We start from the raw sequence: 27,669 nt of genomic DNA, 5'->3' as shown, positions 1-27,669 counted from the left end.
CTGCACTTTGAATCAGGTTAAAAGAAAAAAGTGATTAGTCAGTACGCCAAACAGAGTTAGGTTTTTTTTTCTGTTTGTTTATTTTGTTTAAAAATAAAGTAATAGCGCAATGACGCTTTGAAAACAAGTTCTATGTGTGTCCGGGTTAATAAAGTGCTGGGAAAAGAACCCGAGAGAAGCAGAATCTCACTATATATATATATATTATATATATATATATATATATATATATATATATATATATATATATATACACACACACACACACACAATAAAGTACAGATTTTCACTTTATAATAAAACAACAAATTATTACATAACATGCACAAAATGAAAAATAACATGCAAAATCTAATTTCATTTTTTGAGAAAAGTATTTGGGCCATCAACAGATTTTGTACCAAACCCATTCATTGCTAATTATTGACAATTATCATGATGGAAAACCAGCACCTGATGATAATTCTAGAATAAATACATAATCAGGTGTTGAAAAATAAATTGGAAATTTGTGAGAAGAAAAGCAACAAAAATGGTTAAATCTAAAGAGAGCAGCAACATTCTCAAAATGATCCAACTACACACAAAAAAAGGCAAAACTACCAGAAAAACAGCAGGAAGACTCAATTTACTGAAAAGCATTCTGTGGGTGATTATTGACAAACACAGGAGAACAAGAACTACTGCAACTAGCTCCAGGTGTGGAAGACAAGAATTATTTCTGCAAAATAATTCAAGAACAAACAATTCAATGATACCTTAAAGATGAATGTCTATGGGCAAAAATCAAGATGCAAACCTTTGTTAAAAACATTACACAAAAGAAAGCGATCTGAGTTTTCCATTTCCATAACTAAGACAGCAACAATGTTTGGATGACTAGAGGTGAAAAATTTAATGATAAGTTAATTATCCTCAGTGTTAAACATGATGTAGGTTGTGTGAGGGTATGGGCCTGTTTTTCTTCCTAAGACCCTGGTAACCTTTGTATTTTAGAAGGATCAATGAATGCTCATTTGTTACCCAGTGCTAGAAGGCTTATTGGATGGAAGTTTGTAGGAAGGTTGTATTCCAGCAGGATAGTGACCCTAAGCATTCTGCAAAGTCTAAAAAAGGGCCATTTGTCCCTTTTTAAAACCCATTGAGATGCTGTGGATTGACTTGAAGGCTGCTTGTGCAAAACCTAAACAAAGGTAGATTGCAGAACGTGTATGTGTTGAAGAATGGGTAAAAATATATCTGGAAAGATGCTAGGAACTGGTTTCAAAATACAAAAAAAGACTGCAAGCTGTAAAGGAAGCAAAGGGTGGCACACAACATACTAATGTAGGGGTGCCCATATACTTTTGTCAACGTTTTTGCATGTTATTTTATACATGTCATGTAATAATAATAATAATTTTCAGGTTGCTATGCTTTTAACACAGGGAACTGCAGTTATTTTGTTGTAGTATAGAATAATATCATAGCAGTAACCTATTCATATGTTGACATGTGTGAAATGGACCACACTAATTTGTAATCCAGTGCAGTATCATGGTACCAGATCACTACAAGTCTTTACCATATCTGGAACTCTGTACTTATTTGTTCCAATTCCATTGTGTTTCCTTTGATGATTATTTTCTTCGAAGTAGGTATCTTCTGGGATATACACTGGCAATGGCATCTTAATGGTATTTGATATAACCCCAGCCCTTTTCAGTAAGGGCGCCCAGGTGTGCTATCTTCGCAAAGAAATCAGCCTGTTTTTAATATCAGCTGTTTAATTCAACAGAAATGATCACATTCCCTCAGTTACTGTCTAGGTTGCATAGGTGGATTAAAATGTTGTGGCAGACAGATTTGTCTTTTATTACAGAGACTGCTAACTGTGTTCCCACTTCCTCTTGCCATCATGTTTATCAAAGATATACTAACCTGCAACAAAGTAAACTGAGGTAAGCCCTAATGAACAACTGAACATCCTATTCAAACAAATGGTGCAGTGGACAGTCTAGTGAACTTCCATTTCACAAGTTTCCATTTAAAACACAAGAACTCAAGGGAAGAGAATAAGACTCCCGACAACACTACAATATTCAAATTCTGCATACCGTATAATCACAATTAGGAATGACGTGACTTGTGGCCTAGTTCGGCAATATTACATACAACCCATAATTGCTGGTAATTGCCTCTGTGTCATATTTTATTACTTGCAATGTAATTATTCAGTGTATAATTTAGCTGCTGTTTCCTTTCTGTGATGTTTCATTATCAGACACCCTGACATTGTATAAATTAATAAATACATTGAGATGGAGTATAGAGCGGCGAAAGATGAATATACATACCCAACTTGCTGCAAAAGTGATATCATTGGCATGGCATCAAAGGGACCAGCTGTCCCCAAGTATGCCCAGCGCAGCCATTCTTTAGTCAGATTAGAGCAGTGAGATTTATCGCCTCTGTCAACCAAAGGCAGGAAAATGTCTCTCAGCAGCCATTATTGCCCTCCACTGAACGATAATTCAGAGAAATGAGAGTGCGGATCCTGGTATTCACTGGAATGTACAGTATTGTTAACTTATTAACAGGCCCAAAAAGCAGAAGCAACCTAATGATCCAGGGTCAGGAAATCTTGATTGCATATTGCAAGTTAACGTATTTGAGATGGGTGTGTGTGAGTGTGGGTAGCTGTTTATCAGTATGTGCAACATACAGTATGGGGCATGGCATGCTCTTAATTAGAAAACCATTTCATATTAATTCCAGTGAAATAGCTGCTGTTCCTATGGTGTTCCACTTGAATTCATTCAATATGTTGCATGTTGCCTATAGAATTTTTGATGAGATTCTGTATTAGAGAGAATTCCAGATTTTGCACAAAGGTGAGAACAGGACATGGTCAAGGTCTTCAATTACAAGATTTAAGGATTTAAGCTGCATAAGCTTTGTTAGCCCTTTAACCACTATTCAGAAAATTCAAGTCCAAAGACGTACTGTATGCATTTTTTTTTTAATCAAAGACATGTTTGTTTTTTGCTATAGATTCTGATGGAGGCTGGGTGTCATAATGGAGTCTTTTTAACAATGCTAGGATTCAGCTAACAACATAATTCCATAAATCTTACCTGCTATGTACTTCCATTTGTTATATAGGTATCAAATGTGCAGTTTTGAAAGAAGCACAAGTTATAGCGAACATGCATTTTCATTTAAAAACACATGGTTATACACTAGGTAGAATAAAGTTTTCAGTTTATATTCCTTATTCACAGGAGATATGTTATGCTTGCACTTCATTTCACATCAGTAGTTTATTCTGGGTCAAAGCATGTTACTAGCAAGTCAGTCAATAGGGGAAGCAGCTGGTAGGTTAATAAAAGCAATGCCATACTGTTTTTTTTTTTTTTTGATAATTCATAACATAATGTTGCTACAGTCCCTATTTCATGTGTGTATTGTGCAGACTCTTTACACAAGCACTAGTGAACACACTCTCTGATGGGACAGCCTTTGGCATGTCAAACCAGCTTCAACGAGTCAGAGAGGGAACCGAAACCAGACGTCTGTCTTGTTCTCTCAATGATTTACACCTAACCTGGGTAAAACCAAACACAATGAATAGCAATCACGAGGACCACTTACTCATGTGGCTTGCCCAAAGAAAATCAGCTTGTGATAGTTAGTTAAACAAATTCTTCCTTCAGCTTGGCAGAAATTACATTTTCTTTTATTTTGTTATCGTCTAGGATCGACATAAAATAAATTGCTGTGACAAAACACAACAGGACACTTGAGTAGATGTCTTTGTCAGTACTGTATTTTTGTATGGCAAGTGATTTTTTTCCTTCTTTATATTGGGTTGTCCGCAGTTACTGTTATTGAAGAGCAGACTAGTAGAAAGTAGTGTTTGCTTTTGTGTGCAATAGCTTAAACTGTAGCCCTAGAGTTACACAAGCCAAGTCACTGGGAGGGGGGACAGAACAATTATTTATTTATTTATTTATTTATTAATATAAATACAGAGCGCTACTTTTACATTTTGTGGCCTTCATACCAGCTTTAGTTAGAATGTTCCAGAAGGTCAGAGAAAGAGATCAGAGTTCAGAGTTGTTATGTGTTCCATATGTACACCACTTTGAGATTGACACAAAAAGGAATGTAAAAATAAAAACGTGTTGTTTTGTTGTGATGATGTATTGGTCTCGCACCTTCTATGTGAAAGTTATTTGTAGTTATTTCCTAGCTGAAAACAACAAATATATAAAGTACAGTAACCTAATTTACATTTAAAAGATCTGCTTCTATTAATCGAAAACCTTCAAGTTTCAATCCCAACAGAAGTAAGCTACAGCATTAATTACTCCAGCTGTGCTGTTAGAGTATGTATCAAAAAGGCTGTCACCTTTAAACGTAGAAATGCCTCAGTTTAGGTTACTAGTGATAAATGTTTACAAAACCCAGCTTCACCAGTAAAATAGAGGTATAAACAAGGACACCTAACCAAATAAAGGATTTAAGAGAGTGTATATTGTTCACAAGCCTGCATGTAACACTCAGATGTTCCTTTTAAACTCGGCATATTTGGCAGATATTTTCAGTTAATAGGATCTACCCTATCCTTACAATTGCACTCCAGGGCTAATTGGGCTGTATTTAACAATTAATTAATGTAATTAATAGTAAGAAAAGGGTTTGCTCCAATGCTTGCAGTCAGCCCTCCATAATTGGCGATGGAATGCTCTTGGGCTGTCTATTCAAACAAAAGTTTTGCAAACTCAGATTGATTTTTTTACAGCTTTCTGGGACAACACATCAGAGCTTTATGACATGTACTGATGAACTCATGCATTATTTAAAGAATAAAGTTTGTTTTAAAGAATAAAATGTATTTTAAAAATGTTGCTCACCATGATAACCTTATATGGTGCAGCACTGTTTTCTAAAGGGCCTCGAGGGGGAAAGCAGGGACATGTTCAATTGTTACACCAAGCATATCAGCAGTAACACAATACATATTCAAAGATAAAATAAAGCAGCACATTTTTGTAATAATCATTTAGACTTTAGACTGGCTATACAAAATTTAAGAAGTCTTTCATAGGCAAGTAACTGTATTTTAAAATTATTCACAATAGGTCTGAGACAAGTAAAAGCCTGTCTGGAACAAGTGAAAACACTTAAGTTGGTACCCTGTAGTTTAGGGTTCCTGCAGAGTGGAGAGGAGAATGTACAGTAATTAAACTAGACAGCAGATACCTATTTACACAGAAAGCCAATGCTACCTTATTTTTCAATTGCCAATTAAAACAGTAGGATTCATGAAACTATTCTAGACTAGTGCTGGCTCCTTAAGAATATGAATGTCAAAAAGTATTTTACTCATAAACCAAAACAAAATTGCTGGAAATACATTTTAAATAAATATATACAATTCTAGAAATTGAAAACATTTGCAGTGACATTCACAAAACCTGAATTTTGGACTACCTTACCTAAGGTAGGATTTGTTTTTTTAAAAAATGCTAATTGGAGTCTGTGAAACCAACCGTTAGGCTCCCAGTGCATTTTTCCTACCTGAGAACATCTCTTCATGGATACCAATATATTTAGTAAGTCAAGTCTAGGGTTATCCCATTGGAAGTGCTCCATGTACAGCGATATAAACCCTTTCAAGTGTCATGTGACAGATTGTTTAAAGAAGAATATATAAGCGTTTAAATGATTTTGTTCAGGGTGCTTTTGTGTTTTACAGAGGTAATAGCGCTGAGCTTCTCATCGCCCCCCTGACGTGCCTCTTTGAATGACAGGAATCGTCCCAGCAGGATAAACCTGCTAGAATCGCTAAATAAACAGTGCTATTGAAGATTATTATACAGAAAGGGATTATGTTCTGTGGGTATTATACAGTGAATTGGAAACTGTGAATTAAAAAAAAAAAAACCCTTGTAAAAGTGGTGGCATTAAAAAAATCACTTTATTTTTCAAACAAATGCCAATAGAATGTCACTTCACCAGTTCACTTATTGATCCAACTATCAAACCAATCTCATCCCAACCCCAACCAAACCTAAGGATAGGACGGTTGAAGCAACTGAACCCAAGTTGTGTTGAGCAGCCTTTAAATAAAGCACCTTATGTGCATAAAACACCTCCAACACCATACTATAATAATAACATGAATAATATTAGCCACCAATTTGAATGTTATTAAATGTTTTTATTTGTCCATATATAACATGTGGAGCATGTCCCTCTTCCATTCATTAAACTGCAGACTGCAATCCCTTTAAGTATTTAAAAATAAGTCTCCTGAACTCCAGGGAAACACACAGTGATTGAATGCTGGCCTCAAATTGCATTACACCAGTACACTGAACACTGGGAAGATGTTTTATTTGCTGTTATGAGCTTCCCAAATAAAACTGTCAGCATGATGGCAGATCCGATTTACTGTATCATTCTGCAGACCCAAAAGGCATGCACAGTAATATTGATTTAATAAGAGATATTGTATTAATTACAAGTCAGAATTTGATGTTTTCTGTCTTAATGTAGCTTGTATCAGGGTGGGATGCTACAATCTACATTTTTCTTCAGTTTGCTGATCAAATGAAAAACTTGTTTTAGAGTGGTTATAACTAATGAAATCATTCTGTGAACTCACGCGCTAGGTACAATAGATTTTACACGGATGGACTGATAAGCAACAAATGTAAAATCAAACAATGCTAATGTAGCCTCATGCTAATTAGATCTCTGGTTCAAATCCCAGTGCAGCCACTGACTCATTGTGTGACCCTGAGCAAATCACTTAACCTCCTTGTGATCTTTCTTTTGGGTGAGACGTTGTTGTAAAAGACTGTGCCATTAATGCATACAGTAGTTCACACACCCTAGCCTTGTATCTCGTAAAGCGCTTTGTGATGGTGGTCCACTATGAAAGGCGCTATATATAAATAAAGATTAAACACTTTCAGAGTGACATGCTACTTTAAATAAGTAACTTATTTGCAGTATCTAACTCATTTTAGAGTGTATGGTGCATACTAATGTTTATTATGAACCCCATTTCAGAAATCAACCAATCATAGAGAAGTATTTGCCAACATTCCAGTACATCTCATCCTGTGTGCTGACGTCATTCGGTGCATAGGACACCACACCTAATTCCAATGTTCAAAAATCAAAACAAAACATTAAAAATCATACACGCTGCTCTTATACAATAAGAGACACCATACACAGGACATATTAACTTGGAACAAAGTATGTATTGATCTATTCATCCATCCCCTAAAAAAGCTCCCTTTGCTTGAACGTGACAATAAACTTAGACAATAAACAACCTATTAAGAATAAAGCCGAATTAAAATCCTTAGGTTGAATGCTTCACCTTAAGTTTAAAACAAAACATGTATTTTACACAAGTACTAAGGGCATAGAATCTGTATATGATGATCTTGAACTTTATAGCATAATATACTATATATATATATATATATATATATGGCTTAATACTATCCAGAATTGAATGTTATACCTGTAACAAAGACATAGTGAACATGTATGAAATGTGATTTAACTGGTCCTTGTTATGCTCTGTTGCTGTGTCTTACTCAGCTGTTCTGGATTGTTTCAGATCCCTTTGCTGCATTGCTGCGCAGACAACTAGATCCCCTTTTCTCTGGGAAAGCTTGCTTTCTTGGGTCAGGTTTAAATTGTGTTGGATTGCTTTGTCCATTTTCTTCTCTTTGACTTGAGCTGCAGGGTGTGTTTCCACTTTGTGGAATTGTTGATACTGGTTTTAACTAGCGGCCTCTTGTAAAGCATAGAGAATTCATATATATATTTTTAGAGCTGTTGCAACAAGTAGAGTTCACAACAGTATTTTACCAGGCAGTGTCATCAGCAATCTTCTGCATTTTGCATCATTAGCCTTTTACTGTACCAGTACATGTAAGTGAAGAAAGCTTGCTCCTTTACAGTATTTGTATCCCAAATACAGCTAATAAATAATTCACCTTTTAGAGAATACATTTAACTGGGGCTCTTCATTGGAACACCATGGTAACTGTCAATTACATAAATAAGGTGCACTATAACAGGTTTCATGATGTGTAAACAAAGAACCCGAAACAAATATATTACACTATTTTGTGAGCCCCTGAAAAATAAACACCAAAAAGAAGCAAGCCTACTTATAAATGATACATGTATAAATAATAATACTTTGTGTCTTTGTCTTTTCAAAAGATTTTCTTTAAATGTATACTAATAATGCAAAAATTAACTTTTTATTTTACTGTACTGTAAATAAAAAGCTGATGAGCAAAGGAGCATTAACATATATTTGTTTCCTTCAAAACAATATTGAAATATATAGTCAAGCAGATTGCTACACATACTATCCTTTAATTTCACAAAGCAATCTTAACAAATGAGCACCGTTTCAAAATGCTTAATTGCTGGCTTAGATTTCTCCCTGGTACATATTTACTGTAATAATAACCCATATTTTGCTCAGTTGCCCAGGTCATATTTACTTTGCTTGATTGAGTTAGTATGTTTTATGCTCATACAGTATATGCTAATACATTGAATACTATCCAACATACCTATAAATACTCAAATCCATTCTTGTTGGGTCCACATTTATAAATAATGGTTTGCACCTCTCACATAATGTATGCCTGTTTTTAAATATACATCAGGTTTCAGGGGAGCATTGTCAGTGAAGTAATGAGCACTGAACATTCACACACAATGCTAGTGAGGACACTGGCCTGCAGTGACATCTTTTTACCTTTCATCTATTAGCGATAAACATTTGTGGTTGAGATCTGTCTAATGTTGCTTGCAGATGGAGGGAAGGGCATACTCCCATGCAACACTATAGCACACTTTATTCTTATATTGAATTTCATTGATGTAATCCTATCAATGAATATGTTGTAATAGTATATTAATGTTACCCTCAGGGCGGTTCATTTAAGTGTCTTTTTAAGCATTCTCTGAGTCCCACGTAACTGCTTATGCCATACAGCTCTCCGGAGCTATTTCTGACAGAGGCATAAACTTGTTATAGAACTGTGTTAAGGTGTTCTATCGTGACAGTTTTCAGGTCTATAATTGTGTTACTCTCATTCACCCAGTCATAAAAAAAAAAATAAACTTTGACTGCCCAGTTGGTTTGTCGTTTCGAGGATGCTTCATTTCTGTCAGATTCTATCTTGTCTAGTCCCTTAGAGTCGATCTCTAGGTGTCTTTTTTATGTTTTGCAAGGCTAACCAATCAGAGCTCAGAGATTTTTCTTGCCATTGTATAATGGTTCATACCATATGGTCTCTTACCATTGTTGCAGTCCTTGTGCTACCATTTTGTATATAACTATTGCACTGCCAAGCTGTAAATAGTATTAAGGGGGTCATGTGTTAAAAGTATGTTCTAATTTCTGCTTTGCTGCATTGCTGATACATTCTTTGAAATAACAATGTCCCTTTCAGTAGCTTAAACTGTCATTGATTCCTGAGGTACTGGAAAGCTTTAAATTCTAGTTCAATTCTGTGACAGGTATGGATTGGGTGCTGAGTCTGTAAATTGTCACCAGTGCATGCTGAGTAAATGGTTCAGTAGTTGAATTTCTATTATTAGTTTTCTATTGCATGTGTTACATTCAATATGCTATTACATCATTCTGGAATATTACTTTGAAACACTCTGAATTATTCTAATTAAAGTTTGCTGACACTTACTCATTTTGATTTGCCAGTGGCCACCACCCAAATAAAGGTCATTTAATGACCTTTATTTAAATTAAATGGGCTGCTCAGGAACGTTTATGTCTTCCAAAAGCAGCCCTGCAGTTTTTAGTTTTACAATTGACCGGAGGGATTTTTGTGTCTGAGGATTCTATGAATCTGACTATATTTTGAATAGTCTTACTTTATTTAGCTTAAACACGGTTTCCTTGAATTGAATTGCTGAAGAGAATTTCATTTTTTGTAATCCCTGGTGTTTCTGTTATTGTGTAAGATTAGATCCATGCCTATTAATTCTGAACTGAACGATCTTCCAAATGACCAAACACTGGTATCTTAAACATACTGAAACGTTGGGAAGTTGGCTCTTTTGAGTGGTAAGGTGTTTTAACTAGGAATTTAGGACCTGCTCTTCAGTTCTAATTGCTTGCCATACACATACAGTATAAAACTTAGGTTAGTGTCAACAGCATCTAGAGTTCTGCAGTGTATTGCCAGCATAATAAATTTTAATTTTAGGCAAAGTGGCAGATTGTAATGACAGCTATAGTATCTTTGGCAGCCATGTAGAGATGAAAAGTAGCTTCTGGACAGAGCTCCTTAACACAGACTTGAAAAAACAAAACAAAACAAACAAAAGTATTTGAGTAACTGCAACAAGAACCACAACCATTACAAACATCATACAAAAATATATGAATGTGAAATTAAAAGCTACTTGCACTTTAACAAATAAAATCTGTGTCTCCTACCAACATTGTAGTTGCAATTTATCAACACAACGGTATTCAATCATTTGCAATTATGTAACTGCATATTGCTATTTAAATATGAATGGTACAGTACATGGAAAAAATGCTATTCTTTCCAGACAATTTGCCAAGCCTTTGCACTTGTTTCCAACAGGCCCCATCGAGTTTGGGATTTCAGGATTTTAGATGTTAGCAAGTATGCAAATCCAATTTGACAGACTGCAGACACGGAGATAATGCTGCAAGCTTGGTTAGCCCACTGAAACGGTAGGCCTCCGATGGTAGAATGTTGATAGTGGTTTAACTGATCCATATTACTATAAGCACTTGGTCTGTTGCATGGAAGCTAATGATTGCAGTTGCTCGTTTTTTTTTTTTATATTATTTGCAATGCACCAAGATAGAGCCCTTATCATCTCCAGGTTTTCGTTTCATATTGACTACAACAATTAGAAACATTTACTTCCCAAAAGATGTGAAAATACGACTGTATACCAGGTTCAAAACCTGGGCGGGACAGGCACGCTGTTTATTTCTGTCTCTGATGCACAGCATCGGCAGTGATACGCTTCTAAACAGAAACATTTACCTTTACATACTTATATTTCAGTGATTTGGGTTTTCTAACGATTGTGAATCATAACGTCACTGCGCCATTGTCTCAAATTTTGCATGCGTGTGTAAAAAACAAAGCAGGAAAAATCCCCAGTGATAATATTGCTAAGGCTAATTAAAAAGCATCAGATTCAGTATTGCTTCTTAACAGGGGTAACGTTTAACTGAATTCAATGTCAGAGTCATGTCTTTGAATCATGATGTTTCAGCTGATTTAATAAGGAATATATTGCTGATAACAGCCATGCACTGAAGATTCTGCAGGTAGCTTCACTTCACCTTCTGTGGGCACAACAGGTATACAGCAGCCACACATGGGGATAGCTGGAAAAAATCAGAATACTGTACTCTAGTGGACAACCCAAGTCATAACACTACTGTTTTATTAATATTTGATCAATAGATTGATTGATTGACAGACACTTTTTTTAATGCAAACTCTTGAGGCAGTGTTCTGTAGCAAAGGTGCCTAACAAGCTGAATTTCTGATAAAAGTAGCTTAATCTTTGGTCCCTAGTGAAAGGTGTTAAATCATCAATATATTCAGAATTCAAGGGCTATGGGTAGTTCTCAGCTAATTAATAAGGAAGGAGATGGATTTATGCAGTGTTATGGTAATAGAGTAAGTGAAAATGATAAGGTCATGACTTTAACTTTAAAGTTGTAAGAGAAACAGTGCTTATAATAAACCCCATACTTAAGGTTTTTACTTTCTGTTGTCTACCTTTGCAGTGTTCTGCTAAAACATGGAAAATATGTTTAAATTCTGTAGAAAAAAAGCCTTGGCAGTTGCAGAGGATTGGACACCTCCTCTAAATAACATCATGATCACATCAAAGCACTGCCTTAGATCAAGGAAAAAAGGCCTTCCTGATGAAAGTGGAAGTGTTGAAGAGTAGAAAGGTGTGCTCTTCTATGGCAATTTCTACATAAATACTGTATCTATGGAGAGCAGATTTATTTTCAAAGGAAACATGGCCTCAGAAGTATGCAGACATCTGAGTTGTGAGAAACATGCATTGGGACCTTGTCGCACACTCTCACATGCACCTCAACAATAAGTGGGAAAGTAAAGGTTCCTCAGGAAGAATTATAGTTACCTTCAGGGGGCAAAAGTTTCCCACTATGAACCTCCTCTCCAGTCTATATTTACTATATATATATATATATATATATATATATATATATATATATATATATATATATATATATATATATGTATACATGTACATGTTCTTGAACAGAGGAAAGACTTTTATATGAATACGGTACGATGCCATGCTACGTAGATGACCTGGGACTGGAACAATTTCAAATAAAGTTTAATTAAAAAGTAGATCCGACATTCATCTGGACAGTGATTAAAAAATGTCAGATATTTTTATGCAGAAGAGCTAAAGTCAGTTTTCTAGATTTCTCATAAATGACCCACCTTATTTACTGGAAATGGATGCCATATATATAATATATATATATATATAATATATATATATATATATATATATATATATATATATATATATATATATATATATATACACAGTAGTCTCTGCTTATGGAAACACCACCTCCTAATAGAACACTTTGCCTGTAAATGGTCCTGCTAAAGAAAAAGGAATTTCTCTTAAAAGATCACCTTCTTGTCACTGATAGCGATTCTGTCACAATGGATACAGCACTGTTTTGCAACCCGATAACTCATCATCTTCAAACTTAAATTAAAATGGTTTCTTCAGTCTTTTCAAAAGTGACCAGTCATCACAAGAGTGTTTTGAGGCGGTCTGATTGGTTTATTAAATCCTTCCAGAACCACTGTCATATCATTGAAGTGTTTTGGATTCTGATTTCCACCAGTGCATCTCATCGCAACAAAATGGCTTGTAAACATATAGTGAAACCCGCCGCTGTTTCTCTTGCTACACAAAATTGGAAATTGTTTGAGCTTTTGAAAAAAACCTGAATCAAACACAAGTCACAGAGCAATTTGGTGTTTCCCGTTCTGCTGAGTTGCTTCACCATTCTGTTAAATACTGTGCATGTCTTATATATTGCTGCTGCATTTTTTAACAAGCATAGTGGAGCCGTGTTAATTTAGCTTGAGAGTTAGTTTATTAACGTTGGTTTGTCTGTTACTTTATTATGGCTATTCTTGTACTTATTCAGTTCATTTAATATTTCTATACACATGTGTCATGACAAGTAATACATATTTATTTATTTATTGATTTATATTCTGTCTGGTGTCTTAGAGAACACTTTGCTTTCTTCCTGAGGGCTGTTCACTCTCAGACTACTGTGCCATTGAATTCCTGCCATTTTACTTCATTATTTAGGGGCTAATGATGTGTGTATGAAGGGTTTTATTTCAGTTTCTGCTCACTGTTGAATTCCAAAGGTTATATTTACACCTTATCCTGGTCAAGTATATAACAGTGGCTATTGCTGCTTTATATTAACTGTGAAGGACAGCCTGTTCTTATCGGCAGTGCTGCACTTCTGAATCTGATTCTCAGCTGTGCAGCTCCTGACACTGCTATTCTCATAAATCTTATTTTCCCAGACTTTATTTTAACTTTATGCAAACTTGCCACTTAACTTTTAGCCCATGTTGCTGCTGCTTTATACAAAAAAAACCCTAGCAGCACTGACAGTGAAATGAGTGCACAAGAACTATACCAAAGCCACGCAAATATATTCCTAGCAGTCCCAAGAGTTGCTGAATTAAATCCAGTCATTAATTTTCTGTCATATTCATGCTCTGGACTGATGAGAGCCTTCCCCTAACATAGATCTGCTTGAGCATTTTAATCCTGGTGGAGGTTATGTGTCAAATGGAGTTAAGGTACCTGCAGTATATTTACACACAAACAGGTTTTGAAATACATAAACAAGCCATTGCTTTAACAAAAAGAAGTAGCTGTGCCACCACCAACGGGAATCGCAACCACATTGGTGCTCTTCACGAACGTGACTTTTACAAAACTGACAAAAAACACTTTCAAAACTCTGAACCAACAAGAAAGAAGGTTGCTGTGCACAGGCTCTGCACTGTCCCGTAACAATCTCCTCGAGACTCGTTCTACAAAACCCAATGCTTTCTATCTCACTAGTCTGTTATTTTTTCTCCTTTTTTTTATCTGCCTCAAGGAAATTCAGGCCGTTCGGCTTAACTAACCCCACTCATCCTGGCAGGATTCTGATGCATAAGAACAACATTGTGAACCATTTTAATTTAATTTACCCTTTTACTTTTAAAAGCTATCTTCACTGCCAAGCTGTGCCCACTAGCTGATTGAACACACCAATCTGCAGCCGTCATTTCCCACATATCCATGCAGCTAGCCAGCCCGTCACAAACTCAACTTTTTTCTAACATCTCAATAAAATGACTCTTGGCGTTAGTTCCTCACACTCCCTTCATCAGGGCTTCACTGAAGCAGAGACTGACAATTGTGCAGAATGGTGTGGAGGTTATTTCCAATAATGTCAGAGTTATCTCTAATCCCCATAAATGTTTTTTCAATAACTACTCTGCAGACAGCACAACTCAATCATTTTTGAATGATACTTATGCTTAGTTAGACTTGACTGAGAATGTAACCCTACAATCCTAAAATACATTCAACGTCTTCTTTCTTTGTCAATTTGAATATAAATAGGTCTATGTATTATGCAACAGCAGTGCTCAGTAAAGCCAGACAGTGAAATTATGCTTAGTGTGATCATTCATTGCCTTTGGCAATGTTAAGATAAAATGTGCTGTTTTTTTAATCAATGAAGTTTTTTTTTTTTTTTTTATATATATATATATTGTTTTTAGTCCTGTGAAGCACAATTGACTTTTGTGCCAGTTTTCATCAGGTTTATAACTAAACACATTACTTACCTTTGCTACCTGTCTTACCTGTATGCATTTTCCTGCACTTTTTCATTATAATCGCAACTATTGTGATATTTATTCACATTTCCTTTGTCAGTTTTGAACTCCTTGTTTTTGTTTCACACAGGGTCATTTCCATTAAAATGTCTTAAGCATCAAAACATCCACTGTTTGCACATGGTCTGAAGCATGGCAGTTGCTCCCCACTTGACTACCATCTTTGTTAGGTTCTTTACATTTATTTGGGGCCTGTTGTTTTATTCTCCGGTTGCACCGGTCATCAGTATGACTGCCACCCTCTACACGGTGAACTGCCCAGACTTACACCAAACCTTTATCATACACTCCCAGCTTCCTACAGATGTTCCAGATAGCATTTAGCCATACTTTTATACAAATGTGACTAGGAAGATCCTCTGAATGTGCTTGAATTGGTTTAGTAATAACCCTGTACAAGATGGCCTATTCCTGGTAGTTAGTGACCGATTTCTCAATGAATACCATGGTCAATCAAAGTCAAATAATATTGTGAAAAATGGTTCTAAACTACCAGCTCTAGTTAACAGCTTTTAATTTTTCCAAAGCAATTTAAATGTAGCTAACTTATTTCTTTCTTAGCAGCCTCCCTTATCCAGGGTAACTTACAATTGTTACAAGATATCACATTATTTTTACATACAATTACCCATTTATACAGTTGGGCTTTTTATTGGTACAATCTAGGTAAAGTACCTTGCTCAAGAATACAGCAGCAGTGTCCCCCACCCACCTGGGACTGAACCAATGACCCTCCAGTCAAGAGTACAGAGCCCTAACCACTACTCCACTACTGTAGTTTAACATGAACCTCTATTGACACCCATTGTATTGGAATTGTGACTCCATTGTCTGATGGATTCAAAAAGCTTGTTGCACAATAGGCTTTGTTGACAATTGTTCTATATAGCTACCAGCATTGTTAGAAAATGTATTACAATGACAAAATTGCATTGCTGTATTACAGTAAAAATTGTTTCTGTTTGACTCAGAGAGAATACAAACTAGATGGCTCTTTTTTGGCAGTTAAGGATGATAAATCTCAGCTAAATTACAGACAATCTTTTGTTCATAGCTCTCAAGAGAGTTGTGGTTGCATTTTTCTGATTGCTAAATAAATATTCTGGAGCTTCCCTACAGTCAAGCTGTTTGCAGAATATACTTCTATTGAAGTGAGTTAAACAGTGACAGATATAATACACACACTATTCACGTTAGAGATGTTAGTTTTCATACCTTGTTTTTCCATGTTGATTGCATTCTGTCATGCAATTCAAGTGTCTGCAAGGAAGGTTCAATACATTTTCTAATATTTCTAATGTATCTCTTGATGTAAAATACTATTTAAAAAATCCAATTTACTCTTATCATGTTGTGTTTTTCATATACAAAATGTAGACCCATGACAGGATGAGAATACACATTAGATAATAGTTAACTCATTCTTTTGTTAACTCTACATAAATTAAATCATTAAAATAGAATCTCCTGGCTTTTTACAGACAGAAATAAACACAAAAGACTAACATGTACTGTTATCTGTTAATCTTCTTAGTACTCAATGTTATTTACCTAAAAAACGTGTCAGTTTTTAGATCTGTCACTAGATCAGTTATAAAAATTTTAAAATAAAACCGGTGTCTGTGATCAGGTTTAGTTGCTTCTTTTGAACTTTATGTACTGTATAGTAGGAATGATTATACATGACAATCAGCTGTAACTGAGTTCTCCAAAATTGTTTGCACAAACCCAATTTCATCCATATGTAGTATTTGGATAGAATTAATCAAATTAATCAATTTTTTTTATGTATTTGTATAAAATAAAACACAGTTAGAATAATGTGCTAATTTTCAGATGAGTGTTACTTCAGTTACTTCAGCTCCCAGTACCACACTTTGCAGGAATGCGACACCGAAAGTTAAAACCAAGCCAATCTGTCATGCTCTGTGGAACTATGTGTGGCACAGTAACATGAGGTTTAAACAAATAGTTTCATGAAGTTTCATTGAAGAGTCTGAGTCTGTGGTGGCCAAAGATGGCCCTTCCACTTTGTCTTTGTTCTACATCTGTTCTAACTTGTTTAAGTGAACCAATTAAACCAGTCTAGACCCTGAAGTAGTTAATTATATCATTTAACCTGCTAAACCTGGAGTGGAATGGCCCTCCAGGACTGTGACTGGACACATTGGCTCTAAAAGGTTGGTGACTGCATACAGTATACAAGGAAAAGGTCACGCTGTAATGAAAAGTAAAATAAAAAAAAGAGTAAACTTATGAATGCAGGTGCTTCTTTGCTTCCCCCACAAGGTCATATGAGTAGCGCTCTGCAATTAAATACATTTCTACAGTTGCTACAAATGTTAACTAATCATGCTTCTCCTGTTCTGGGTTTCCTATTGAATCAATAGCCATTTTTTTTATAAATGGAATGCAGTTGAAAAATTAATTAAAAGTTATGATGTAAAGCGCAGGGCCATTCAATGAATCTCTCCAGTAGCATCAGAACACTTGTCCCTGTGGGGATGCCGAGGGAGGATTTATGTTTTATGTCATTTTTTTTGTAATAAACAGAACCTGTGACAGGTAAGGGCACTTTTATTAAAGTAAATTGTGAATGTATTATTTATTTATTTATTTATTTAAGACATCCTGATTAGACTGAAAAGGGTTGCAAGTACCTTGTGAAAGTCTATTTAAATGAAATGATTTATAAACTCCTCCATTACCAAATGATACTCAGTGGCACTAGTGGTCTGTTAATGTTTTTGCAAGGATTTCTCCCAGGTAATACGCAGGTATTTTTATATTGGTAATCAAAATTTGTTTTTAAATATAAATACCTCAAAACTCAGAAACACTGCAGTTGTACTATGTACCCTCTTCCCTTAATAACAGTGTATTACCATAGAAACACAGGCAGAACTTTTAGCAAACCACTGGATTACCAGCAGTGACATTGTGAAGAACCCTCATGTAAACCCTGCTCAAAGATCCCACTCCTTTTCTACTGTACCAGTATTAATATGAATCCAGAGTAGTTCCATTTCATTTCATTGGCTCATGCAATTGTTGCTGTCTTTTCTTTCCCATGGTATTTTCAGTGCAGGTCATCTGGTTACTGTTGCCGATTTTTATTAATATTATTATTTTGTAATTTACTTTTACAGATCTGTTCAGTTAGTAAATAAAGTACTACCTTTAAGGAAATTGGTAATCTTTGTTAATGCATCTTCATTGGCACTGGCTGGATCCTAGGCACAAAAGCCCAAAACTATGCAGCTTCCAGCAGTGGCGCTTGAGCTTGGCTCCCATCCGCTGCCAGTGTTGCTTCACAAAGGCACGGCTCAGGCATTGTGATGCACCCTAATAAGGTAAAGAGGAGCAGACAGAGAGAGAGAGAGAGAGAGAGAGAGAGAGAGAGAGAGAGAGAGAGAGAGAGAGAGAGAGAGAGAGAGAGAGAGAGAGAGAGAGAGAGACATTAACATACAGTACTCAGAAGTGGGCAAGATTAAAATCGCCAGCACCCTACAAACTCATTTCCGGCACCCAGAAAATATTCAAAAAATATTTATACTTTGAAGTCCAAGTGTGTATTTTTACTACCTGAAAGTCAGAAAGTGCCTTATAAAGAGGATGTCATAAGATGTGTGCCCATGTGGCACGCGTACTCTAAAATATCTTCATACCCAACACTCGGCACATCCCTAATAAAAAAAAAAACAAAACAAAACAAAAAAAAAAACTTCTCATATACTTCAACCCTTATCTCAAACATTTCTAAGACCTTGAAATATATAATATAATATTATCTATATTATATATATATTATATATAATATAATAAGTAAATAATATAAATATAATATATATATATATATATATAAGTAAGTGTAGCTAACAAAATAGCTCCATTATTTCTTATAAATCGATTTTCAATGGGTGCTGAAGCCAGATTTAATGTGATACAAACCAATTATAAAGTGTCTAAACATTTTGTCTATACTATGCAGGTAGTGAGTTCAGTTATACAGGAGATGTATTAAAATCAAGAACAAGAAGGCAGGAAGTTATTTTAGAGTCCAAGGCCACTATGTCCTTTTTGCAGGGTCTCAGCAGTGCATTACCCAACCTCATGTTAACCTCCTTTGGTTTGTACTCTACACATTTGACCAGTAGTAGATGCTGGCTTGACAGAAACTCCTTACCCTATACTGCAACAATTACACACAGATAAATCACCTTTTGAGGAATGGTCATTTATCCTTCCAGAAAATTGCATTTGTTTCTGTTTACGTGGGTGTGTTCCTTAGAGGAAATACTTGGGATTTGGGGTATAGCCGTGTGCTTGACAATCAGGTGTTTACAAGCTGAATCAAATAAATGAACAGAGAGTTTGCATGTGGTAGATTTTTAAATGTCAGGTCAATGTGAAGGATCAGGATCTCTGAAAAGGGCACTTGGTAATGAATGGGAATTATCCACATCTGTTCTTGCTAGAAACGTTCTTGCCGGCCACTCATCTTTCACAGCTTGATTGAATTTCACTGGAAATGTTAATGCCAGGTTTGCACATCTCACTCCCAGCGGTTTGTCTTATTCCCCAGTTGTACTAGAGATCATGCTTTAGAAACATAAACTATTTTGGGGGGGGGGGTTAAAGGTTTCAATGTAGATTTCAGCTTGTCGCTATAACTGTATCTTGTTATATATTAATACTGGGTGTATATATCAATGCTAAACTAATTATTTTTAGTTTCTCTGGGGCTGTAAATGGCTCAGATTGGGCTATCAGAAGACTATAGACAAAAGTGAATCCAGTGAGAAAATATAATAATAATAATAATAATAATAATAATAATAATAATAATAATAATAATAATAATAATAATAATTTTTATTTTTTTATAGCACAATTCATACAGCACATCTCAGAGTGCTTTACAGTTTAAAACAATACACAGTGATATTAAAAATGGACACGAAGCAGGTTACACATTAAGACAAGGACACACAACAAGTTTAGCCCAGAAACAGAGGACACACAGCACCAGTACTGTACAGCACATAAACAGCCAGCCCTACACAGACTCAAATGCCATTTAAAAAAAAAAAAATTGGTTTTTAGTTGCTTTTTGAAAATATCAACAGTATTTGAATCTTTTATTTTCTGTGGGAGAGCATTCCAGAGCTTGGGTTCATAGCAACTGAAGGCCCTATCTCCCATAGACCGAAGCCTATATTTTGGCACTGTTAAGAGCCCAGCATCTGCAGATCTAGGGTTTTGCACAGGAGAATATACAGTTAACAAATCAGAGATATAGCTAGGAGCCAGACCATTCAAGGCCTTATATGTTAACAGTAGTAATTTAAACTCAATCCTGAACTTAACAGGAAGCCAATGCAGAGATGCCAGGACAGGTGTAATATGTACAAAAGATTTAGACCTTGTTTGGACTCAAGCAGCCGAGTTCTAAACATATTGTAGCCTATTAATAACACATTTATAGGCTCCAGCAAACAATGCATTACAATAGTCGAGTCGGGAGGAGACAAAGGCATGCACGAGTCTCTCTGCATAGGTAGAGAGAGAACAGGTCTTAAGTGGACTATGTTACGCTGATGATAAAAAAAACACCTTTGTAATATTTCAAGCATGAGCTTCGAAAGTTAGTTAGGATCAAAAATAACACCGAGATTTCTCATCAAAGTATGTGTTTGTACAGAAAAATACTATTAAGATACTATTATGCTGTAATACACCGAATACACTTTAGATGAACCATTAGCAGACCAAAGCATCAGCAGCAACACAATGAATTTGGAACGGCAGTATAAATGTTGTAGAGTGGTACTTATACAGTAGAACACTGGTTCTAACTATGGTATTGGGTTACCAGAATGTATTAGTTCATACCATTGTGATTATACATTATCAAAATAATATAATATTCTACTGCAGTTCCATTCTACCAATAGCTCATACTCTCATAGTTGCCCTTGTGCTGCCTGGTACCACTATGTTATTACATTGACATTAAATACATTTTGGTTACTGAAAAAAAAAAAAAAAACATTTCCAACATGATCTATATAATCCTTTGTTGGACATTTGTATTACCTATGAAGCTTCATACTGTAACTACCAGTGTGCTAATGAATGCCAATAAGTTCATGTATCTGAGACTACAATTGTGACAGGATGGCTCTGGCACATGATTTGTGTCATTGGTCCCAGAATGATAGATCTATGTGACAAAAGCAACACAGCAAATTGGGAGATCTGAAGTTTATTAACTAAAAGACCCAATAACTCATAGAAATGAAATAAAGGAAAAACAAAATCAAGCTGTATCAGCCAGAACAGTATGAAAGAAGTCAAGTAGTGTGAATTTTCATCATCCTGAGGATGTTAGCCGTTTATTAATATTAATAATTAAGTGGCCAGACCCTGTAGCTGTCAGTTATCCTGACCAGGTTTGTGGTGCTGTGTTTAGTACCTGCATATCCTTTCTCTCTCAGCAGGTCACACATTGTCTGACTCTGCAGGCAGACTATTATTCTTGCAGGACTGAAAACAATTAAATTTAAAAAAGGGTACAAGGCTGGAGATTAAAGTGAAATGTATTCCGGACTCTTGTCAAGGAATTCTAGCTGGGTCGGGAGTCTCTTCAAATTGCACTATTATGGCTTTCAAACCACTTGGAGCTTTGTTTACTACATGTGAATAGTTAAACTCCAGTGTTACATTGCCATCTAGAAGGTATTCCTTTCAAGGTTCAACAGTTCTTCACACTGGCTTGTGAGCAGTCTTTGAATGTTTTAATGTTTTAATTTGTATATATAATATAACTGAAACTTTCATTGACATTTTTTTTTTCATACAGAGACTGTGAGGTTTTAAAACGAATTACCCAGTCATTGTTTTTGGGCCAAAATTATTTTTCCTATGTTTTTATATTCTTATGTTATTTCAAATTGCTGTGTCTTGTCTTGTAAGCAAGTGGCTTAAATGTTTTATTTTTATTTGTCACAATACTGTATTAAGAGTATTTAGTATAGAGCTAGAACCTGTTCATTTTGATTTTTACAATATTAAAAAAAAAAAGTTCAGTTCCAAAATAATAAGACATATTAAGTACTTGTATTAAGTGCTGATATTTTTTATTTATTATATTCTGATAAGAAAATATCAAATATAAAATACTACAAAATGTGCCTCTCTTCATTGAGATTATACTGCAATTACTGCATGTCAAAATATCTGCTAATGTCTGCTAATTTCCAATCTCATTCAGTGGCACTGAAGATACTAAAGCTGATATGTCAGTCATTTTACCAGTTACACCTGGGATGGTCATCCATTTACCCAACATCTGTCTCCTAGTCTCCTCTGAGATCCAACAGCTTGATTCAGTCCTGCAGCTCTGCCGATCCCCATCCTGCACGGATCACAGCCTGTAATGAAATTCGCCTCTGGAGCCTAACGCTTTCTTTAATTACTGACAATTCTCCTTTTCTTCTTCCTGTTGAATATTCATCGCTACTCGCCAGAAGCCGCTTCACTAGTCTCCCTAATCTTTGGCAGGCTCCCACCTTGGACTGACTTCCCGAATCCCGCTTTTAATCCAATTTCATGTCTCCGGGTGATGGAACACTACATTTAATTTCTTGCTTCGTACTTGGCTTCCCACTGTGCCATTCCTGTACTGAGAGTTTGTGTTTCCAATTTAACAGTCACACACAGTCTTGCTTGCATGACTTGCTCCCCACGTATATGCTCTTCCGTGTCCCAGTTGACATGCATACAATACAATGCATACATCCATCTAGCACAGCCAGGGCTTTCTTTCTGAATACCCACATTAGATCACTTATTTCGGTAATACAATGTAATAGATATTCAGGCACAACAGACCAATTCTAAATCAGAGCAATCAACAATAGTTCACACCCTCATTGAACTTACTGCCCCCGGTAGCTTAACAACTGGTTCTGTTTAAGCACTGTTGTCCAGTGCATTATCCATGTGCCCTCCTTTCATTTAGTGGTTCACTCCTTGCCCGAAAGTTGTCTTGCTGTCTTCTATTTATAACCCATCCCCTCAGTCATATGATAGCACAATCCCACACTAAAAACATCTTTTCACAGATCTCATTTGTAACAGGGTAGGGCCAAAGCCAGGAAGTAGTCCTAATGGTATCTTAATAGTATTTGGTTGATTGTGCATAGTGTCTGATTTATTTTATTTCACAAATATTATTTCCAAATGAAATCATTCATACCAGTGATGCTATAATGGACATACTTTGGTCAATGATAGCACAAGGTCAACTGCAATGGTATGAGATATTGAATGAACTAGTAACGCTTTTAACATTTTCATATTCATGATGATGTTATACTATGGTATGTTTTTTCTAAGGTTAGTTGAGATTCTTACAGCCACATTTCTACAGCCATATATAGAGAGAAACTCTCAAGCTAAAAATAAGGAAGGACTGACCATGATCTACATTCACAGGATGTGGATTTACATTCTTGTAACAACAAGTTTCATTAAATGTGTGAAGTTTATAATATAATATAAGTGCTTAACATGTTCCAGACAATGTTGTTACAATCGAAACTACTATCTGAAACGATCTGGCCAAATACAGCTGTTAAATATATAAATATATGGGTTAGTATAAGTGTGTGAATGAGTCTGTCGAGTAAGCCGGCTCATTTCCAGCCAGTTATCCAGACCACCTATCCAATTTCCCAGTGTTTAATCACAACACTGATTAATCAGGCAGTGACACAGGGGGTGTGGGCTGGTCGTAGGCAAAGATGAATGGTTTGAGTCCTTCTAAAGGGTAAAGGAGTGCATTGCAAAGGGAAGTTTTATTGTGCCCATTAGGCAAGCTGTTAGACAGAATTAACCTGGAGCAGTTTGTAGGCGCCATGGGAATTAGCCAAAAATGTATTCTTCATCTAAAGGCATAATCCAATTAAAGAATCTGTATCACTTTTATTCAGTCTCCGTATTTAATAACTGAGTCATGGCAATTTCCCTTTTCATTGGGATAAAGAGTCTGCAATATTGGTCACAGGGAACACGTGTTTCATTAATATTGTTTTTGTATATTGGTAAATGCTTCATGCCAATTATGTTGACAGGAACAGCAAGTAATTCACATCAAACCTTTTAACTGAAAACCTTCAGTTAAAACAAAACAGACAAGATCCTCTAAAATGTAAATATCTTTGTCATTGTTATTATCCCAGCTAATCACAATGTAGCAGGTGACAAGGAGCCTAGCAACGTTATGTCTCCAGTGGCATGTTGTACCACAATGATTCAACCTCATCGAACCCCAAAGAAGATTTATTTAACAGGCCTATTTCTGGCAGTGAGCTCCATAATTGGACAAAAACAAAGAGACACACAACAAAATAGACTGTGCATCAAAATTGTGGAAATAGATGAAAATTGAAAAGCATCATTACCATCATTATTTATGCCCATTGCAATTCATTTATATACCTTCAAATATGTTATACTAATCATTAGGCATACAAAAAAACTACAGTGAAATGCTCACTTACCTGCTCTCTGTATAACATGTCCAAATGATTGAGCACTTCAAATTGTGTTGCACCAGTCTGGCTCAGTGTTAAACCACAACTGATTTTGTCAACAATGATTTTGTTACAGACAGCATTAAGTTGTCATTTCAGCCAGCCGGACTTCCATTCATATCACCACCCATGCCCGTTCCCACCATACCCACGGCAACAGCGCCGACCACCACAACCATAATCACGATAAGCTACATATCAATGGCCCTTTTCTGCCTGTTCCATGCCTCTATACAGTTAGGCTTTTCCTTTAAAGTTTACATAATTAACAATTGAAACATGTTTGTGAAGTAATACCATTTCCAAAAGTGGAATGCTTTTTTAAAATAAACATAAATAAGTGTTGAGTGTCAGCAATTGCAAATGATACATGCATTTTGAAAAGGAGTCGCTAACATAAGAAGCAGGTTTGTTAGTAATGGAATTGTCAATTTAGAAATGCCTGCCTTAAAAGGTGAATTGTATGAACATTTAGGAAGTGCATTACAGTTTCGATGTTTGTGTTAAATATTTAGGTTATTGTTTTTTGCAATTAAGCAAAACTAAAAAAAAATGAATATTACTTTTCAGTGGCCACAACGCCCTACAGCTGCTTCCTTCTTGCGTTAATGACCAGTTGCTTATACCTATTTTTTAGCACTCAACTGTTGGAGCCCAATCTTGCCACATCTCGCAAGCTTAGCAAAGCTGAGCCTGCTCATTGCTTGGATGAGGGAACCTCATGTGTTGAGTCAACTAGTTCCCCTGCATGGTGTTTAAAGTACAAAGTGCTGCAAAAGGTTCTGTTATGGATCGCATTGACATCAAACCTTTAAAAGCACAATGACATCAAACCTTTAAAAGAATACTGAGATGTCATTTTCAATGTCATAGACGAATTCTATACAAAACAATACTTTAAAAGATCATTATGACTGGTCTCATAATTTACTAGTTGCATAAGTATCCAGCCCCTTAAGTCGGTACTTGGTGGAAGCACCTTTTGCAGCAATTACTGCTATTAGTCTTTCTGGATAGGTCTCTACTAGCTTAGCTTTGATAAGTTTGTTGGGGGTCGTCGATTGACTGCAATCTTCAAGTCTCACCATAAATTTTCGATTGGATTCAAGTCAGGACTTTGACTGTGCCACTCAAGAACATTAATTCTCTTCTTGTTCAACCACTCCACTGTGGCTTTGTCTTTGTGCTTCGGGTTATTGTCCTGCTGAAATGTGAATTTTCTCCCCAGTTTCAGACTTGGCTGACTCAAACAGGTTTTCCTCAAGGATTTGCCTGTACTTTGCACCACCCATTCTCCCCTCTATCCTGACAAACTTTCCAGTCCCTGCTGAAAAGAAGCATCCCCATAACACTGATGTGCAGTGCTGGGCTTGCGCCAGACGTAACGCTTGGAATTTAGACCAAAAAGTTCATTTTTTGTCTCGTCTGACCACAAAACCTTTTTCCACATGTCTGCAGTATCATTGACACGCTTTTTTACAAACTCTATAGTGCTTTAAAATTAGGCTTTTTGAGTAATAGCTTCTTTCTTACCACCCATCCATACAGGCCAGCTTTGTGTAGGGACCAGCTTATTGTTGATGTGTGAACTCCCATCTTAGACACAGATCTCTCAGCATCATTGTTGACTTCAGTGACATCCTGAACCAGTTTCCTGCTTGCTCGGCTTCTCGGTTTGGGTTGGCGACTTGATCTGGGTAGTGTCCGGGTGGTATGATGCATCTTCCACTTCTTAGTTATGGACTTCACTGTGTTGAGAGGGATACAGTGCCTTTGAAATTTTCTTGTACCTTTCTCCTGCTCTGTGCCTCTCTACTACTTTATCCCTGACCTGTTTCAAAAGCTTCTTTGTTCTTCATGATTGCTTTGTTGGATCACTATGTGAATTGCAGCTTGAAAGTGTTTATATACTTGAGGGAAATTATCTACAAGTTAAACCATTTTGAACACACTTAGGCTGAAACTGTTTCACTAATTTTGTGACCTTTCAAACAAATCATTTGCACCTGAGCAGTAGCAAAGGGTTGAATACTTATGCAACTGAGATTAATCAGTTTTTTCTCTGTAAATCTTATTTATATTCTATATGTTTTTTTTTACTTTATCAATGTGGAGTAGTTTGTGTAGATTCTACATGTAAAGTCTAATTTGAAAGCATCGTGGAGTACGCTCAGGTGCCAACAAAATGTGAAAACTTTGCAAGGGGGTGAATACTTCTGCAAACCACTGTGTGTGTCTTTGTGTGTGTGTGTGTGTGCGTGTGTGTGTGTGTGTGTGTGTGTATATATATATATATATATATATATATATATATATATATATATATGTGTGTGTGTATTGTTTGTTTTTAATTAAATTGGGGTGTGACAGGGTCGTGCTCGTGTCACGTGTGTGGGTATCCGCTGATTAAAAGCACATAGCGAGACAAAATGGACATGGATTTGAAATGCCAGCAGATGGGCGCAGGATTTATTAACAACAAACAGAAAAAAAAGTAAATAAAGGTGGTCATGTGACGTTACCAGCGATGGTAACGCACAGAGAACTAATACAGGAAGGTGTACAAAAATGCAAAATAAAACACATTACAAAAAAACTACAAATAAAAGGCATCGTAAAAACGGCAGGCCTTGGAGCAGCCCCAAGCCAGCTCCCGCTAATGTTTTTAAACTGACGGACACTCCGTCAAGACCCGCCCACTTGCTGATTGAGGACCAGCTCAGCCAATCACTTGCTATCCTTCCCCTCAACCAAGCCTAGCAGCAGCAAGTCTGAATTGAGCGCCCGTCTGTAAACAATAATTCAATTACACAAATCAACTCCAAAAAGACAAAATAAACCCAATCCCACACACAAATTACATCAACACTAATTACCCATTGAGCAGGACAATCACAAGGGGATATGCATATATTTGTCTAGATTTGTAAAACTAATCTTCCCGGCACATTTTTACTTCCTGTGTCAGATTCACATGTCTGACCTTTTATTCTCATGATAAGGGGACCAGGGAT

Source organism: Polyodon spathula, chromosome 20 (genome assembly GCF_017654505.1).
Source record: "Polyodon spathula isolate WHYD16114869_AA chromosome 20, ASM1765450v1, whole genome shotgun sequence".
NCBI lineage: Eukaryota > Metazoa > Chordata > Actinopteri > Acipenseriformes > Polyodontidae > Polyodon > Polyodon spathula.
The sequence above is the reverse complement of the archived record's forward strand: the minus strand, read 5'-3'. Positions refer to the sequence as shown.